We start from the raw sequence: 15,613 nt of genomic DNA, 5'->3' as shown, positions 1-15,613 counted from the left end.
TCCAGCAGCCTTGATACTTTAGTGCATTTAATAGAATGGTGCACATTTTAGTTTTATTTAAAAGTAGCCAGTGCACTTTTTTCTTGGGGGTAGAAGTTTTCAGAAAGCATGCATGCTGTTTTTTTTTTTCACATGGAGGGTGCAGGTAAGAAATGGCAATCTGTGCAAGTGGGAACACAAGCTGTAGCATGCTTTAGCATGGGTAACCTTAATTATAGACAAAATGTCTTGAAAATGGAAATGAGAATAAACAAATACATGAAATCAGGTGGCCAAACAGTGTATTCATGTAAGACAAATGTTGGAAATGCAAGCTCAAAACTGTCATGTATAAGTACTGTGTAATAGGTGGGAACAATAATATGCTTTTCATCTTGGTGGTTTCTCTAGGCATCTTCTGTGTGGAGTCTGCATGTCCTCCCTGCATTTGTGGTTTCCTCCCACATTCCAAAGACATGCATCAGGAGTGTTTCTCCCCAGGCCTCTGCTGAAAATGGGTTCTGTCCAAGTTGGACTATCCTGGTTAACAAATGTTAAATAAATAGCTTGGAATGCAAATGGCCTTAGAAGTATAGACTAAAAGGAAAGAGTATTGCATTATATTATGAAATGCACAGTGCAAATTGCAATACTGCAGGAGACACATTTGGAAAGAAACAAGTTTGTAAATGTGACAAAGGATTTCAGGATGGATGTTCACCAAAACATCAGGGACAAGAGAAATGTGAAGTAATGATTACTAGAGGGGCTCTAGTAGTGATAGAAAAGTGAAAAAAAGTAATGATGGCTTTGTGGTAGTAAGGGGCTGTTAGCAAGAGAGGAGGATACGTGGGTATTTATATTCCACAAAAAAATTGATATTACAGAGCTTAAGAAATGTTTGGGATAAATTTGCTTTCAGCAGGGAATATTGCTTAGAGACTGGAACTTGATTTGCAGTTGGGAGGATGTAGTTTGGTCAACTAGAATGGAAATGTAACAAAGGAGGGTAGTTTTTATGAAATTTATGAAAATAGTCTGTATGGAAAATGCAAATTCAGTAGATGGAACTGAAACAGAACTGATGTGCAAAAACTGGGCGATGGATTGAAATATTTCACAGGAACATATGCATTTTACTGAAAGCTTTGACACGCTTCCAATTACTGGTTCAGAGCATGCACTGATTAAAAAAAAACACTAAAATAAAAATGCAGGGTAATGAAATAAAATGAGGCAGTGTCATTTTCCATCTACCTGTTAAGAGGAATTCAAGGAATGGGTTGTGTCTTTCGGCTTTTCCCGGTTAGGGGTCGCCACAGCGGAACTCCGGTCCGCTAATGATTGGCAGTAGATTTTTACGTGCTGTCTTGCCGGGCCCAACGCAAAACCTTCAACGAAGGAACATCCATTCATGCATGTCGCCACACAGAAGACGCTCTGAGAATCGAACGGACGTCTAACTGTGAGGCGACTGCTACCACAGCACCACCACCGCGGTAATTCAAGGAATGGGTAGTAGAAATTATTTGAGTTATGGAAGATAGAAATTTCTTCAGAATGGATAGCTAGCAAGTGTGGAAATGAAAGTGGAGTTTAAAAATATGGTATAAATAAGTGAGAGCGTGAGATGGTTAAAAAGTAATACTGATTTAGAGTGGATGACAAACATTGAAGTGTTACAGAATAAGGGGAATCTAGCAGAACAAGAAAAGGAGGAACTGCTGAGTGCGAAGGAGAAACTAAGGGAGTATTTGGATAATATACATGAGCTTAGAGAAATTTCTGTTAAAGCAACATGTTTTTGATAACTAGCCAAGAGAAAAAAAATGTATAGTTCAACACATTCAATAGAAAGTAGAAAGGGTTGTTGCCAAACTTGGGGATCCTACGGTAAGACAAATAATCAGCAATCCTACAGTATTAAGAGATTTCAGATAGTTTATGATAATTTGTGTAAAGCAGAGGAATATGAACCAAAAAAAAACACAAATAGAAATATATATGGAATACTTAATGCCAAGGTTAGAGGAAGATGATGCTCAATATATTAAGATAGGAAGAGATGAGTTAAAAATGGTGATGTACAGTCAATCTGCAGGTAAGCCTCCAGGAGCAGATATTTCTGTGGAAGTTCGGAAGTTAGGAGGGAATAAAGTGGAAAAGTTCTGGAAGATAGGAAGATTTGTTTAACAATATTTTGAGAGGGGGGGAGCGTCAGCATCTTGGATCTTGGAAAAAAGCTGTAGTACCAATCGGACCCAACTTCATATAGATAAATTTCAGTTTTAAACCATGATTGTAAATCATTTTTCTGTACTAACTAAATGAATGGCAGGGGTGTTGCCAAAGTTGACAGATATGGGTCAATGTGGTTTTGTATTCACAGCCACTGGCAAAGAAAATAATGGACTCAGAAATTTGGCTGTCAAGAATAGTTGGCTTTTATTTGCAGATGATATTATTTTGTACTTTATTAATCCAGAAAGGGACATTTGTGTTGTGGAATATTGAGACAGTTTCAAGTCTTTTGGGATATAAAATAATGAAGGTAAAGCAAAGGCTATAGCCGTAAATGATGTGCCCACAGATGGATTGTTTCAGCAATACCCTTATTTTTGTTTCAAATACAATTTTTATTAGTTTTGTAAGATTTATAACAAACGTGTCAGGACACAACATAATTATATACAATTATCAGTCTTGCTATACAGGATTGCAACCATGTAACAAGCAGACATATTCCATCATAGCAAGGTAATAAAAAAGAAAAGAAATAAAATAAAAATAAAAGGTGATAAAGGAAATACTATCCTAAACACAGAGGGTAGCTGTGTCAAAAATATGAACCTTAGGGATAGAAAGTAGTGAAGACCCCATTATAAGAAACTAATGTGATACAAGAAAATATATAATTTGTCCATATTTAACAGTAGAACTAGCGATGGTTAGAGGAAAGAATGCAAGTTTGAATAATGAGTACAATAAAGAAGACAAAGGGGTTATATTGAGAGAGAATATTATTCACAATATTTACAACTTGGATGCCTTAAATGTCTAAAGGGACATCCATACTAGTGTGATTGACAATAGATTATCGTCAGAATTAATTTGTTATAGGACTAAAAAGTGCGAATACAAAGATCTTCACAGATTCTGTTAATAGTAGTGATTGTTGTTTTGACAATTATTTTGATTGAATTAAGTCAGACTGCACCAGTATTTCTGGAAATAGTCTTTTCTTTTTACTGTTGGAACAAAATGTATGTGCAGATATATACTTAATTGCCATAGTTGTAAAATTCTCCCAAGAGATTACGGAGGGATTTACCCAGTTTTTAGCTGTAAAGTATTTGAGAAGAGCACACACACTTAAGATGTGTCTCTGAACACCTGTTATAGGTTTAGGAATAATAATCAGGATTGTGGTTTGCCAGGAAACCAAAGCAATACCCGTATTTATGGAGACTTGAAAAGGTGAAGTATTTCTGTATAGATTAAAAAGGGTTCTGTTATGGTAGCTAAGTATATGTGGGAAGAGACTAAACAAAAGATAATTCAAAAACTGAGAAACTAGAAGCTTTTGTGTATGGATATAGATAGTGCAATACAAGTCAGTCAAATTTCTATCAACCAGAGGCGAAGTTGTATTAATTGTCTAGGGGGGGACAAGGGCAAGAGTAAGTGGGATAAGTTGATCGTACAAAGGAGCATGGTGGGTATGATATTACCTGATTTGAAGGGATAGTTTAGAGCTACACATTTAAGGTTTGTACACATCTCAAGCCGAAAGTTATATAATTCAAAGTGTAAAGGGATGATGATGCATGATGGGGAGAATTCAAGGAATAAGGAGAGAGTGCGGTTTTGGATGCAGATCCTTAAGAATAAGCCATGCAGAAAACTCTATTCATAAAGTTGCAGAAAGTATTCTAAGAACTGAGCACGGGAATGAAGAGTATTCTAAGAACTGAGCACGGGAATGAAGAGTATTCTAAGAACTGAGCACGGGAATGAAAGAGTATTCTAAGAACTGAGCACGGGAATGAAGAGTATTCTAAGAACTGAGCACGGGAATGAAGAGTATTCTAAGAACTGAGCACGGGAATGAAGAGTATTCTAAGAACTGAGCACGGGAATGAAGAGTGGAGATTTTGCCTATAGGGATGACAGGAAATAGGGGTACAGAAAATAGGCAAGAGGTGGGCCACAATTTACTTGAGAAAACTGGGAAAAGGAGCCAAGGCATTGAGCATATAACTAGAGAGGGAAAGGTAATAGAATGGGATGAGGTCAAAAAGTTCTGACTGCATGTCAGAGAATGCCTTCCCTAGCAGGGCTTGATACAGCATAGGCAGAGAAAGGGATAAGGGAGTCCTAATTGAAAAATCTGCCCTGATAGAGTTTAGTTGAGTCTGGAACAAAAGTTGCTGTTCAAAATGGATAATTGGTAGGGCATATCAAATATTGCAAGATAACTGTAAGAAAAATCAGAAGAAGTTGAGAGATTGGGAGGCGAGACTAGAAAAGCAATTTACAGGCCAACTATGGGATATGTAATGTATGCAAGTGTGGCTCCTAAGTATGCAGCGCAATCCAGAAGGTTTAGGATTTTTTGCTTGGAAGTGTTTATGTACTTCCATATCCAAAGAATTTTTCCTCAGGGTGTGTGATGGTGAAGAAATAAGCATATAGGAACATGTTTTTGGGGGAGTAATGAGTTGGCAGATTTTAAAACTTGTGTATAGAATGCTGTGCCAAAAATAATGGGGAAGCAAATGGCTGCATCTAAGGGCAGGATTCTTTTGAGCTGGGGCTCGTGATCTGAATTGCATAGCTATAATGGAAATCAAAGTCTAAACCAGCAGTTTTGAAGTACTGAATATTTTAAGAGAGAAAATAACAGGAAGTAGGACCTTTAAGAAAGGGAAGGTGCAAGAGCAAATTACATAGAAATAAATGGAATTTGTGGAAACAATATATGCAGAATATTGGTAATAAGGAATGAGGTTTAAGGGAAAGCAGGAATTGAGCAATTTATGTAAAATGGACTGAATGATGGTTGTAAAGAAAGAAAAAATAATATAAGTAAATGAAACCACTAGTTTTCTATTAATGTATGTGTGTGCCTGTGTCATAAGTGATCATTTAATAAGTGTTTAAAAATGGAGTGGCAAAGGGAGGCTAAACACACAAGTATGCATGTAATAGAGAAGCAAACTAAAATCTAGCTGATTTAAACGTCCATTAGCCTGGATTCAGACAGTGGTTAGAGGGAATCCATCATGCTGATGTCCATAACTGGAAAGGGAAGCTAGAGACATGGTGAGCTTTATAAGAGGATTTACTGGCAGTAGCTGGTAGTAGAAAGGGGTCTGCAGACTGTGCTCATCTCAGGTTCATCTAATAACTTGAAGAAACCAAGACATTTCAGTGTCTTGTTTTTGCAGCACATGTATTGTAAGAGAAAATACTGCCGCCTTTGTGGCAACTGGGGAAGAATGTGCATTATAAGTAGCGCTGCCATATTGCAGACAGGACTTCAGTGGTGAAACGAGGCGAAAAAGTCACTATATTTAGTTACCTCTAGGTCTGACTGTGGATCAGAAAACTGCAGGTTTACATCTTTACTAGTGTGGCTCATTAGTTTGTAAGTGGTTTTTGAGGAGTGTATGGTGAGGGTGGCCATTTAACCTTTTCTGTGCTTCTGGACTAATGTATGTATGTTTGTTAAATGTATGCATCTGTCCTTATTTATAGTCCAAAGGTAACTTTGAAAATCTTAGTTAAGTTCAGTATAGGTTATGTTTTAAGCATATGAATGCAGTGATGAAAGTGACAGAAATGTGTTTTATATGCTGCTGCAGTTTAAGGCATGATTTTGACACAAAATTCAAGTGTTTGATTCTTCTATTAAGTGGAGTGTTCAGGCACTCATTTCTCTAATGCATCACTTTAGAGACACTAATGTGCCTTTTTAAATAGAGAATTATTTTTAATGTATTACTTTTTCCCTCAAAAATCACAGACATTACGTTATTATATAATTTTCTGTTCTTGGGCTGATGTTGATACCAGTACTATTTTTTTTAAATAAAAGTAATACTCTTAAACAGAAGTTTTTCCGCACTCATGCAACCTTACAAGATAGTTAAAAGCATTATATCATTATCTTGTGTTTAGAAAAGGCTTTCCCTTTGTTCTTGCTTTGTTGCTTTTTCCTTTTGACCTGTTTATTTCATCACTCCCTTAACCCCTTCTGTTCTCTGCATGTTTCATATTTGCTGTATCAACTGTTACAAATGTATCATTGCTTTGGATGGATGCAGGTCAGCCTTTTGCAGAATTACTTCATGAATACTGTTCGAAAGAAAAAGAAAAATTGCATTTGTAAAATTGCATTCACACAGACATACCAACACGCAGGGGTCTCTATTCCAATCCATAACCCCCCTTTCCAATTTTTGAATATGGGGTCAGGGTGTCTCATCAAAAGTGACCATTCTCTAGAACCAAAGTTCACACTAGCGGATGGCCAGCCCTGCCTCGGTTGTTCTTCCATACCAAACATATACAGACACACAGGCATTTATGGTCCGTTTTGGGTATTTAATTCACCCATTTCATGTTTTTAAAATGTGGGAGGAAACTGGAGCACTCTGTGAAACCCCATGTAAATACAGGGAGGATGTACAGAAGTTGGAGAAGGCACACAAGCCGAAAATTGAACTGGAAAACCTCTTGCTGTGTGACATTACCTGTTGCACTACAGTGCCTCTTACCCCATAAACTTACTTACCCTGGGGGTGCAGTTGCATTTTAATTTGAAGACCCCCCCCCAAGCAACCTCATTCTGGAGAGTGGTCATTTTGTGTAGTGATACACTACTGGCTGTCATAGGGAGTGACACTTGTTTTCAGCACTCCTGCGGCTTTTCATCATCACTGCCAGCCCTAATTCTGGAGTGGGATGTGGTCATAATAGGGAGTGATCACTTCAGAGGGCCCAGTACTCTAGTCCTTAATGTGTAGAGATATTTTAATTTATTTTAATGTAAAGCATGATATAGTTAAATGTTTTGAACATGGATTCTGACTCCTGAAATGCCATCTAGCTGATGTCATAACAGAATGCCTTAATGAATAAGCTGTTTAGATGTTCTCCAAATTTTTCTGTGTTTTTGACCATAATCCACAGCCTTCTTCATGCCTGAGCTGGTGCTGCCTACCCTGCCCCCCATATCCGTTTTGATTTCTACATTAGCCTTGCACATCCATTCCCCCACCCATTTTAGGAGGTGAAGATGGGGAGAGTTGTCATAGCCTTTTATTCCTGTAAACTACCTCATTCACCAGGCATGGACAGTATATGGAGTATCAACAACTGGGCACCTGTGCATGCTACCAGGCATACTTCCAGGCATACTTCCCAGCTTAAGGTAGCTCTGTCTACGAGATGGTTTTGGAAGTCTTGCGCAGTACTGATCCCAAGTCTTCTCTTAATGTGAACCTGTGAACTTTTGTTGCATCTTACACCCCTTTAGCGTATTGGTCCTTACATTGCAACTGGTCCTTAGTCTTCTAAGTAGCTGTTCGAGCTCAGGTGGTATTTTCTAGGTATACCTTCCTGTCCTAGTAACTCTCTTGTTCTGCTTATAAAGACTGCTGTGTTCCTGGCATGGTGAGCCAATTCCATGTGGCAGGACTGCCCCCAAATGTTGGCCCTCTCTTGAGAAATTGACTTAAAACTTTCCCACTTACATTTGTGAACATTTCTGCCTTCTCAGACTCCGTTGCTATGGAAGTCCACATTATTTTTGAACATTTTGTAGAATGGGTTTTCTGGAAAGCTGCTCAGTTTGCTAGTTTTTTCTCTGTATTGATACAGTTTCACTGCAGGAAGGACTTTCTAGTAAAAAAGTTAATTGGTATATTGTCTTCTTCTGTAATGTAAATCTGCTTTGCACAAAAAAAAAAAAAAAAAAAGGACTGCTGGCCTGCCACTAGTTCAGAGCTACTGTATCCCTCCATGACAGTGGTAACTGGGTCCTCGAACAGCCGAAAAGTGTTTATTGGTAGACCCAGCTGGATGACGGACTGACCACTGACCGGATCCCCTTTTGCATCAGAGGGTATGTTTTTGAGTCGGCATTGAATAAACTGAAGACAGTGGGCACTTGTGAGTGATTTGAAACCTAAATCAGTTGAAAAAGTGAAGAGGACAAGATAACATGCCCAGGAATGTGGAAGGACCCATAACTTCCTTTGACTTTTTGTACCCCAGTACAGTTTCTGATTGGTAAGCCTTCATGAACAATATTAGTTCAGCATGGGAAGGTCAAAAATAATACAGCTGGTTGGGTGATTTATAGTAGTTAAAGTAATATGTCGATACTTGGCAGAGTGCACAACAAAAGTTTGCCGATAACATCTTTGGAAAAATACTGAAAAGACCATATTTATTTCCAAGTCTGGTCCTTTTGGTTTTCTAAATCACATTGCTGTGAAATTGGAGTAAACATTTATTTATACATACAACATCCTGGCATGAAGTTGGCACACAATGGGAGGATTATGTACTAGTTAAATGAGTGGATGAAAATGCTGACTGTGACAGGTGATTCAGGGTAGCAGTACATTGTTGCAATAGAGTTTGCTCATCACGGTCTGGAATTGTGTATAGTTTATGCAAGCAAACATGATGGTAATTGTAGCACAGTGGAGTGGAAGCAAAATGTACAGGACTCTGGAGAAGCTCAATTTGTAAACCCGTATTAAAGGATGAGAGGATGCCATATATTTTGAAGGTAAATGAATGGAGCTGTTAAAAGTTGAGTGGCTGAAATTAAGGAAGTTTGTAGCAAACATCAGGCAGACTTGACTCATGCATACAAAGTGTACCTATGTGGAGGTGTGAAAACAAGGTTTTGGGTCAAGTAAAATTATCAGGATGCTGTTTGGGTCAGGAGTTTGGCAAATGCATGAAACAAATCTGCTTTTATTCTGTTTTTGCTGTGCATTAACCAGTAATGCAGTGGCTTCCATACATCCAGCATCCCTTTAGTATTCTCCAAGACAAATGCATATCTGATGTTCGTGTTTCACTGTTGCAGTCATTACTCTTGGGTTATCCTGCTGGCAGGCTACCCGCAGTCGGCCTGAATTCCAAAGTCCTGGTCTGACGTCGGATGCTGTCGCCTCTTCCCTGACGTCAGTGCGCCAGAGGTATAAAAGATTCAGCCGACACCATTTTCTTCAGTCTTTCTTGCCATGCGGTGCCCGAAGCAAAAGCAGTTTGCAAGTGCCGGTCGGCTGACTCCTGAGATTTTCAAATCCGAATTTCTGAACCGAAGTCTTCATTAAAGCTAAGTACCCCTTTGGGGAAACTTTTTTCTTGCTCCAGACCGATGTCAGAAAAGTTAACAATTGTATTTCTTGTGGGAAGCAAATACCTCATAAGGATTTTCACTCTTACTGTATTCCTTGCCTTGGCCCTGACCACGTCGGTTTTGTGCTAGATTTAACCAACGCACTATTAAGCGTCGGTTAGATTTTGCATTTCATTACTTTGGCCGAAGATTTAACTATATAATGCTGTCAGAACATCCGACCGGAGTTTACAAAAAACGCAAGGACAAGGAAAAGGATAGGCATCCGAGGTCCAGGCCTCCGCTAGGCCAGTCGCCGGTTGTCAGTGAGGTGCTTTCACAGCCCCTGACGCCCGCTACCTCAGAGCAACAGGCCACTTCCGACTCCCATGTGGAGCCGACTGGGCCTCTGGATACTCAAGATACTGGACGGTCGGAAACCATTCCCCCAGATGGATCCGGAGCCGCTGAGCAGGCATCGGCTTTTGAGGGTGTCTTCAGACCTACACAGTTGTATGTTAAGCCAACTTCAGCTTCAAAGACTAAAGCAGTTCTAAAGGCAAAGAAACAAGTACAGCATTCTCCTACGCAGACTTCCATGCCTAAAAAACAGATGCTTAAAATGGCCGAAGACCTAATTACTTTGATCAGGGATTCCCCTCCCACTCCTGATAAGAGGCCAAGGCAAGAGACAGAATATGATTCTTCTGATCAGGTTTCAATTTCCTCCAATTCCTCTTCTGAACAGGGATACTCTTTTCCTCCCTATGAGGATTCTGATGCTGAAGAATCCATTCCTTCCGCCTCTCCTCCTGAGGATTATTTTGGGAAAACCCTGCATACCATGAGGGAGCATTTTCACTGGGAGAGCCAAGATTACTCAGAATCTAAGAAAAGGCTCAGAGACTTTCTTTTACTACCTCAGCACAGACCTCTTGCTATTCCACCTGTTCTAGACATTGTAGATGATGTATTTTCAGAGTCTGGCCTGTCCCCTGACTCTTTACCCCCTGCACCTGCTAAGCCAGACAGATACTACAGGGTCCCAGACTCTCATAAATTTCTATATAAAAACCCCGCTTTTGACCCAGAAACTATATCTTAGGGTCCCAAAGGGGGTCAAGGCTTCCACTGCAACAAACCCTGTCCCCTCTGATAGGGATTATAGGGCCCTGGACATGTGGGGGAAATAAGTTTACACTTCTACTACCTTGGCTCTAAGGGCTTTAAATTGTCAGTTTCATATGCTTAAATATCAGCAATACATAATGTCACTGCTTAAACAGAAAATGTTGACAAACTCTGAATGTTCTGATAACAAAGAAATGCAGGATTTATTGCATGCAGATGAACAAGTGGGAAAGCATACTTTGCAATGTGGTTTTGACTCGCTGGAGGCCTCTTGCAGGGCCGCTGTTACGGTTTCTGTCATTAGAAGGCATGCTTGGTTAAAGGAACAGAATCTGCCTGATCATGTTAAGCAGAATTATTGGATGCTCCATTGCAACATGATATGTTTGGTGTTAAGGCAGAAGAGGTGTTGAAGAAAATGGAGGATAAAGCGAAATCCATGCAGACAGTTAAGGATTTCCTACAGGTGCAGCCACCCAGATTTAGCAGGAACTGGCCAACAAAAAATTGGTCCTTTCCAGTGTCAGACAGGCCACAAAGAGGCAGATACAGATGTCCCAGAGGCAGATATCGGCCCCAAGGCTCATACAGGCCTAAACAATGGGGTGCTCCTACCTCCAAAAGCGGAGAAGACAAATCACAACCATACAGGAAACAGTCCCAATGACTTTCCTCTACCACATCCAAGCACTTATCTTTTGTCAGCCCCCTTAGGGAGAAAACTAGCACTTTTTTCACCAAATTGGCAAAAGATTACCCAGGACAAATGGGTCTTGAACATAGGTGTCCCAGGGCTACAGGTTCCACTTTCATACCCTACCAAGGGCAAAAGGTATGCCAGACCTGCCACACAATCAATGGGCAGAGGCATAAAAGCAAATTACATCCCTCATGGACATGAGGGCCATTCAAGTACCACAGCAAGAGCAGGGGCAAGGATTTTACTCAAGACTCTTCTTGGTGCCCAGAAAGGACAAAGTCTGGAGACCAATACTGGACCTGTCTATACTAAACACGTTTCTGGATGTTCCAAAATTCAAGATGTTGACTCTGCAGCAGCTACTGCCAATGCTGGGCAAGAAGGCTTGGCTCGTAACTTTGGACCTAAGAGGCATACCTGCATATCCCAATCAGACAGTCTTGCAGAAGATGCATCAGATTCATAGCTGGCTCAATGCACTACCAATTCTCTGCACTACCCTTTGGCTTATCTACTGCGCCCAGGGTCTTCAAAATGCCTGGCACCAGTAATTGCATTTTGCAGACAGAGGAATTCAAGTATATCCTTACTTGGACGACTGCCTTATTCAAGCAGAGAACAAAGACATTCTTCTAAAGCATCTGGTGTTTGTAAAAAGATTACTAATTTGCCTAGGGTACACAGTAAACGAAAAGAAATCAAAACTAGTACCCTCTCAAGAGATAATATTCCTGGGTGCAAGCTTAAATACAACTGCCCAGATGGCTTATCTCACACCAGACAAGGGCAACTGACTTCTTACTTCAAAATGTTGGCAACAAAGACCCAGTTAACTGCAAGGAAACTCCTGCAGGCCTTGGGCTTCATGGCATCCTCCATTCTGCTAATTCCATATGCCAGACTGCATATGAGGAAACTACAATGGTATCTAAAAAAATGTTTAGACTCAACATTGCCACAGCCTGGAAACATTAATTACCCTCATTCCCTGCCTGCAACAGGAGTTTCGATGGTGGGCACAGGCCTGTCGCCAAAACAAGGGTCTGCCATTCACTTTACCCACAGCCAGGCAGACACTAATAACCGATGCATCAGATTATGCCTGGGGTCCCACATGGCAGGAAAATGTATTCAGGGCACATGGCCCACAAGCCAGATGCATCTTCATATCAATTAAAAAGAGATGCTAGCTGTTCAGAATGCCCTGACAGCTTTCAAGGATCTACTTCATCCAGGACAACTACTGGTAAAGATGGACAATACTACAGTCATATGTTACATAAACAAGTGGGGAGGCACACATCCCTACCCCCTCTGCAGACAAGCAATGACCTTGTGGGACACAGCATTGACTTATCAAGTTCACCTGAAAGGAAAATTCCTGCCAGGAAAAATAAATACTCTGGCAGATGAACTAAGCAGAAACCCCATGGATCTCCATGAGTGGAAACTGGATCCACAAGTTTCAACATGAGAACAAGGAAATGGGAATGACCAGACATAGATCTATTTGCCTCCCCTCACAACTGCCAATTAGAGATTTTGCACAAGGATTTATTACAAACAAGCATGGAAAGTGGATGCCCTATCCTTCAACTGGAAAAACCTAACCGTATATACTTTTCCTCCACTGCCTCTCCTTCCCAAGGTACTCCTAAAAGTCAGACAAGAGAAGCCAAAGATGATACTGATTGCCCCAGATGGGCCACACCAGCACTGGTACCCAATCCTAAAGAGTTTGTCTCGAGGTCCAGCATGGATATTGCCTCAAAAACTTCTCACTTACTGACCCAACAAAACAATCAGATCCTGCACAGCCAACTCAGGACCCTAAATCTGGCAGCATGGTGGATTATGTAGCCATTCAAAACACTCCTCTTTCAAAAGCTGTTATGGATATTATCTTGGAGGCCAGGAGGCCCAGTACCAGAAAATCTTATGCAGAAAAATGGAAGAGATTCTGTGCTTGGAACCAGGAACAAGGCATTGACACGTTATGTACTAAATATTCCTCAGATTTTACAATACCTAACTGAGATGCTGGACAAAGGCCTTTCCTTTTCATCAATTAAGATTCATGCCTCTGCCATTTCAGCTCATTACAATACAGAAACACCTATCTTTTCTCATCCTTTAATAAGGCAGTACCTCAGAGGGGCCAAAAACATCAGGCCACCAAGGAGAGCACCAATACCTGCATGAAACCTCAATTATGTCTTGGAAAAACTCACACTACCTCCTTTTGAGCCAGCCTCAATAGCTGATATAAAATTCTTATCCTGGAAAATAGCTTTGCTCCTAGCAATAACCTCTGCAAGACGAGTCTCTGAGTTACAGGCACTCATGGCTGTGGAACCCTTTATAATTTTTCATCCAGACAGGGTATCTCTGAGGACAAACCCTACGTTTATGCGTAAGGTGGTGTCCAGTGTGGCCCTCAACCAAACCTTTCACTTGCCTACCTTTTATCCAAACCCGCAGAACAAGGGTGAGAGACGTCTGCATTCTTTGGACATGCATAGACGGCTACGCTTCTCCTTGGACAGAAATAAAGCTTTCAGAAAGACTGAGCAACTTTTAGTGGCATATGCTGCAGGATCACAAGGAAAGACTATCTCAAAGCAAACTATTTCTAAATGGATAGGTCATTGCATTTGTTTCTGTTACTCACAGCATGGCAAATCAGTGCCTAAGGGCATTAGGCCGCACTCTACCAGAGCAGCAGCCACTTCAGCAGCCTTCCTCAGAGGAGTACCAACCAGACATCTTAGAGGCTGCAAATTGGAATTCAGTGCACACTTTTACAAAGCACTACCACTTACCTCTCTACTGTAAATCCAGAGCAGGCTTTGCCACTGCAGTTCTGCAGGGTCTCATAGCCTCTCCTAAACCTATTTAGCTCAGTCACCCATCCTCTGCTTTGGGATTCAACCCAAGAGTAATGACTGCAACAGTGAAACATGATGAACATAGTACAGTTGTGTACCTACCATAAATGTTGATGTTAGCGTGTTCACTGTTGCAGTCCAGGTTACCCTCCCACCATCCCCCTTTCATTTGCTGGGTTCTATCTGTACTTCTCTATTCTATATAACCTATGTGGTGTATTTGCTTGTAGATGAAGGAAATGTTTACTTTAGTGCATGCATATTTATTGGCATAATCTGTTTAGCCTACCCTTTTGGGGGCACCTGACATCTGGGGCAAGAAAAACTGAAGGAAATGGCGTCTGCTGCATCTTTTATACCCCTGGCGCACTGACGTCAGGGAAGAGGCGACAGCAACCGATGCCGGACCAGGACTTTGGAATTCAGGCCGACTGCGGGTAGCCTGCCAGCAGGATAACCCAAGAGTAATGACTGCAACAGTGAATTCACTCTAACATCTACTTTTATGGTAGGTATACAACTGTACTTTTTGAAATGCACATTACTAGAACTGGTTGGCCAGACCTTATTCATCAGACTGACCATCTCTCCATAAACTGAAAAAGGGGAAGAATCTAAGTATGGCATGGATTGACTACAAAAAAGCATTTGATAGTATCCCACTTTCATGGGTAAGAGAGTGCTTAAAATCTGTAAGATACACCATATATGGATCGACTACATTGCAGTGACCATGAAACAGTGGCAGACCACTTTGCAATTAAGTCATGATAAAGGACATATTATTCCAGGGATAAAAATTCAAAGGGGGATATTCCAGGGTGACTCTCGGTCACCGCTGCTTTTCTGTCTTGCCCATAACCCATTAAGCTGTCTACTTAACAGCTTAGGCCATGGCTATAATTTGGCTCCTAGAAAACAAAGTGTAAAGACGTCTCATCTTCACTTTGATTTAAAACGGTGTAGCTCATCAGATGAGAAACTGAAAGCACAACTGCAAGCTGTCAAAACTTTTTCAGACAGAATGTCATTTGGTCTTGATAAAAGTGCAAAAGCAACCTTTAAAGCAGGAGAACTGCAGCACCAAGAAAACATCCAGTTTTGGGACAGGAATGTGATATAAAAACTTGAGCAAGAGGGAGTGTATTATAATTGGGAACTGATGACGGATCAGAAATAAAACATGAACAAATGCGAATAAAACTTAGTAAGGAATACTTTAGAAAACTCAAATTAATCCAGAATACAGTGTTGACATCTAGAAACAAAATTCAAGCTATAAACCAATTTGCTTTTCCTGTCCTAACTTATAATTTTGTAGTGAGTGACTGGCCCCAAACAGTCTTGGATAGATTAGACAGGAAAACAAGAAGGATGCTTCGCACTCACTAAATGATTTATAAAAATCAGTGCATGCCAAGATTATATATTCCCCGTTCTGAAGGAGGGATGGGCCTCTTTGAAATTGATTGCATGTATAGATCTGCAGTCGTGGGACTGCACACATCTACTGACCTCACAAGACCCAGGTGTAGTGAAAGTTTTGAA

The 15,613-nt window shown here is 40.6% G+C and overlaps 1 protein-coding gene across 7 annotated transcripts in view; it reads left to right on the top strand.

Annotated features, from left to right (window-relative positions):
• The window catches only part of ARID1B (AT-rich interaction domain 1B), a 1,953,609-nt gene that overhangs the window by 916,093 nt on the left and 1,021,903 nt on the right, over positions 1 to 15,613 (top strand). The window lies entirely within an intron of this gene.

The sequence above is a fragment of the Protopterus annectens genome, chromosome 1.part0, assembly GCF_019279795.1.
Source record: "Protopterus annectens isolate FY-2018-M chromosome 1.part0, PAN1.0, whole genome shotgun sequence".
Taxonomy (NCBI): Eukaryota; Metazoa; Chordata; order Ceratodontiformes; family Protopteridae; genus Protopterus; species Protopterus annectens.
The sequence above is the reverse complement of the archived record's forward strand: the minus strand, read 5'-3'. Positions and strand labels throughout refer to the sequence as shown.